Below are 4874 nucleotides of genomic sequence, written 5' to 3'. Positions count from 1 at the left end.
AGGAATACCAAGGATTCGATGAACGATTTTATATTATTATTAAAAAAATCGATAAAATATAGAAAATTTTAACATAATATCACATAAAATTAATATTAATAGTTTTTAGTTTACTTAGAAGGTGTAAATGCTTATTTGTTAATTTAAATATTTGTTATGAATGTTTTATTATTTTAATATAAATATCAATTGACGTGAACATTTTATCAATATTTTCATCAACATTTCTATAAAATTGAGAACTCGACGTTTTCATCCATACTTAAAATTTTGGTTGGATGATGCCCCTATACTTCACAAGCCCAATTGCACTACTCTATTATATCAATACAAACTTCAATTATCTAGATAATTTGAGCAAATCTCAAGTGTATATATATGTATTAATGTATTTAGTCTGGTTTACTTATTAGGAATAGTAACGACAATAAATTGAAATGAAAATTACTCAGAATTAAGATCAAACAGAATGTAAATGTTATTCCTTCCTGTAATGTTGTTTACCATAAATTTTATGGAATTGGAATTAAAAGTTATTTGATGTTGTTTATTAAAACACTGTTTGGAATCGAAATAGGAATGAGAATGGAATATATTACAATTAGTAGCCAGTAAATCTCTCTCTCTACCTAATTACAAATACATTATTTTGCTAATATTTTTAATTAAAATAATATAAAATTTTAATTTATTTTAATACTATTTTTTTGAAAGTAAAATATTTTTTTATTATTATAATTTATTAATAAATAATAAATAATTAAAATAAAATCACATAAATTAAAATAATTTTTTATTAGAACAAGAATCGATCATTTAGTATAAAATATTAATAAATTTTTACGTTATAATATCTAATAAAAATAAATTATATTTTAAATAATATATTGATATTAATTAATAATAATGAAGTAAAATTAAAAAATTAAATAGAAATTTATAATATTAACTTCTAATTCATGTATTGGTAAAGCATAGTTTTAAGAGATTGGGTGAATGCCTTTTTCTTTTTTCGCCCATTGATTTAACAATTTCAAAACTACAATTTTTTAAATAAAATTATATTTTTCGTGATTTCTTATTTTAACAACAATTTTTTTAAAGTTACCCCCGAGTGTAAAGGTAGGGAGAAAGCTTTAGCGACACTGTACCAGTGTGCTACTTCATACTCGTATGATATTATTATTTTCTATTTTGAAAATTTGTCCATAACAATCCAGTCCTATGGTTATATATTCATGGGCAGAATGAATAATGGAAACCCCTGATTTGTCTTTGATTCATATAAATTATACATAAAAAAGTTTGAGATTTTAAAAATTTTCTTCTAATATATCATCTTCATTTTTAAAACTGAAAAGTTATATTCTCTATTTAACAAAAATATAAAGCACTTCTTTTTGTCCATAAATATCCATGTTAAAGCAGCACACTAATTTATCTCCGTATAACAGTCCACGCCGTATTCATCTCAAGATAACCGTCCATGCGGTTGCACTTGTCTCTTGAGATTTATTTTAATTATTGTTTAGATTCTCTACAAGCAGATTCACCAGCCTTTTGTATGTACATGAGTTTTTTAGCCATTATATAGGTTCCTCTGTAATCGAAATTGAATATATGAGAGGCATGCTTTTCTCCTATAAAATAATTTCTCTCTGTATTTTTTTAACTATCCATACTCCATAGACAAACGTTTAACATTTCCATAGGTGGATATTTAAATATCCATACAGGCAACAAGCCATGCCTTATTACACAACATATTCCGCTCTTGGGAACATAGGTCCAACCATGAGCGTATGGTGACGATATATAAAGCAAAAGCAAAAGAGATTAACCAATCGATTTTCCACCGTTGCTACACTTCTTATTCTGAAATTTCATGGCGTATTCGACGAGCCTGTCGAGCTCGTCCTCAGTGATGAAGCCATCGCCATCAGCATCAGCATAAGCGAGACCATAGTGAGCTTTGTAGAATGGAAGAAGATTGCCTAAGAAACTGAAGGCTTGGGTGAGCTCACTAATGCTGAGGACACCATCTCCGTCGATATCGTGCTCTCTAAAGATCTCCTTCATCTCCTCCCGCGACAGCTGCAACCGAGTTCTGGAGAGTGCCATCGGATGATATCGGTTGGCCAAATGGACTGCTCTGATCTCCTACTCTTGATGATGATGATTTGCTTTGCCTTAAAGCTTTGTTGCGATGGAGAGTTTATATAGAGTTGGTAAAAGGAACCATTGATGAGGTGTAGAGATGAAATTTTGATATTCTTTTATGTGATATCTTCCATACATTTTTCGAATGAAATAGATGCTCTACGCAAGTTATCAAAGTTGGTGGCAGATGCTACTAGAAGGAATAAAGTTTTTTTTCCCCTTCACATATTTTCGGAATTTAATCTATATACAAATTACAATTATGTTTTATATGATATGTTGATGAATATGACAAAGAATTGGACTTACTTGGAGAATTTTTTTTTACTGAAAAAAGGGTAAAAACTTCCATGATTTGAGAAATCAATTTTTGGAAGTTATAAATTTAGGCACTCAAACTTGAATATATGTTTTTGGCTTAAAGAGACTTTTCGATCCTGTTATTAATTTCTTGTTAACATGATAAATCAAGTATATTAATGATATATCAAGATTCATAGGTATAGAAAATAAGTATTTAGGTTATGAAAGACAAGCAATTCATCTAAAATTTATAAATAACCCAACACAAAATTTAATAAGAGAAACTGAACACAATAAATAGATCATAAATAGAAAATAATATATCAGATATATCATTGATATATCAACATTTATATCTAAGTGTATTGTTAGTATATCAACACTCATAATCCAATATATAAATAATATATCAAATCGTGAATATTAATGATATATCAAATCAAGTATATCATTCCGTATTAAAGTTATATTAGTAAAACTTTTCAGAATAAGAAACAGCCAAAAAAAAAACAGTGTTTTGTTTTCAAGTTCTATTAAATTACATTTGTGTACCCAACAAAATTTACCTTTGAGAAAAAAAAAATGTTAATATACTATTTCAGTCCCTCCACTTGTTTGATTCATTTGGATCATTTTACTTTCAAAATGTTTATTTTGATTATTGTACTTTCAACTATAATTGAACCTTTTAGAACCAGAGGTACTAATATGAAACAGAAAAAAAGTATTTTAACCACAATTGTTTTATTTAATTTACTATCATATTTAATTAATAATTATTTTTAAGTATAACTTGATTAATTAATTATTCAAATGTGTTATATTTTTTAATTAATTACAAAAGAAAATAAAGGAAAAAAGGAAAAAAAATAATATATCTCATCAAATATATATATATATATATATATATATATATATATATATATATATATATATATTTGAGAAAATCTTCAAATATTTTTTAGAATTTGAAAAACAATATAAAATAATTTTAAAAGAATCTTAAAATACCATAAAATTAAATATAAGAATGGAGATGGAATCTCCAACTTAGAGATTTCTTAATGGCTAACTAAGATGATCATATTGACAATTTCCTTGAATTCTAAATGAAAGCCCAAGCTGATCAAAATGTCTAATGAACTTGTTTGTCCAAATGATGTCCGATGTGAAAGGCCATATTTTGTGATGAAAAAGCCCAATAATATGGTATGGCTCATGATATAGATCTTTTTTTCTTGGATAATCTACAAAAAAAAAAGTTTGAAATAAGTCTAAATTTTTAGGTAAACATTGATAAAAATTTCAGAAAATTTTTAAAAATTGGAAATGAGGCTGTAATTGACAATTTTTAACCCTCCTAAGTACAAATTATAAAGTAATATTTATATGAAAATGTCAAAATAAGATAAAATTATCTTGATCAGGATGACTGATTTTTTCTGGGGGTCGTATCCATAGGATCAATTATAACAAGTCAAACATTCATATTCCAAAAATACAAAAAAAAAATATATATATCCACAATACCAAAAAAGAGTGGGCTGAAAAGCAGTCATACTTTACTTTTTATTGAAAAGTTATTTAGGGGTTTTTGTGAATCGAATCTAATTCATTGAAATTTCGTCCAGTAAAATGGAAGAATTATAAATCTCCAAAATATTTTTATTTTTTTGGTCCATACTGCATTCATTTTGATCTTTATACTTTCAGCTTTTGTCTAAAATTTATTAGTCATGCATTTTCAAAATTCATTTTGGTTTGGTCTTTATATTCTTTTGTCTAAAGTTTATTTGTCATGTATTTTCAAAATTCAAATTTGATTTGGTATTTGTATGCAAAATCCTAATGACAATGGTATACCTAACAAAAGCTGTTTTATACGATCTATGACAATAGTTCAAGCAATCTATTGAAGGTAATATTTTGTTGAAATTTTAATGGAAGAAAAATAGATAAAAAAGAAAACTAATGGACCGAAACAATAAATTTTTAAAGTACAAAGATAAAAGATAGTAATTTTTTAATTTACAAAGATCAAAATGAATATTTAGGAATAAAAACTAAAATGGATAAAAAGAAAACGCATTTTCAAAGTATAAAAATAAAGTCTAAGAATACAAAGAGTCCTAATATTAACACCACAAATGTTAAGCATAAAATTTTCTTTAGGACAAGAGGTAATGGAGTTTGATGGGAGAGACAAATTTAGAATGAGTACACTTTAATATATGTACTTTTTAAAATCCCACCATTTCTTTTTTTTAAAATATAGTATAAATGTTTGTTTGTTTTTTTTTTAATTTGTTTACCTTACATTTGGCTTTGAGTCCATTTGGATAATTTTTATTTTTATTTTATTATTATTATTATTTTTTGTAAAATTTCAGATTTTTACTAAAATTTGAAAA

This window comes from Momordica charantia, assembly GCF_013281855.1.
Source record: "Momordica charantia cultivar OHB3-1 chromosome 8 unlocalized genomic scaffold, Mcharantia_2.0 BLBB01000008.1, whole genome shotgun sequence".
Lineage (NCBI taxonomy): Eukaryota > Viridiplantae > Streptophyta > Magnoliopsida > Cucurbitales > Cucurbitaceae > Momordica > Momordica charantia.
The sequence above is the reverse complement of the archived record's forward strand: the minus strand, read 5'-3'. Positions refer to the sequence as shown.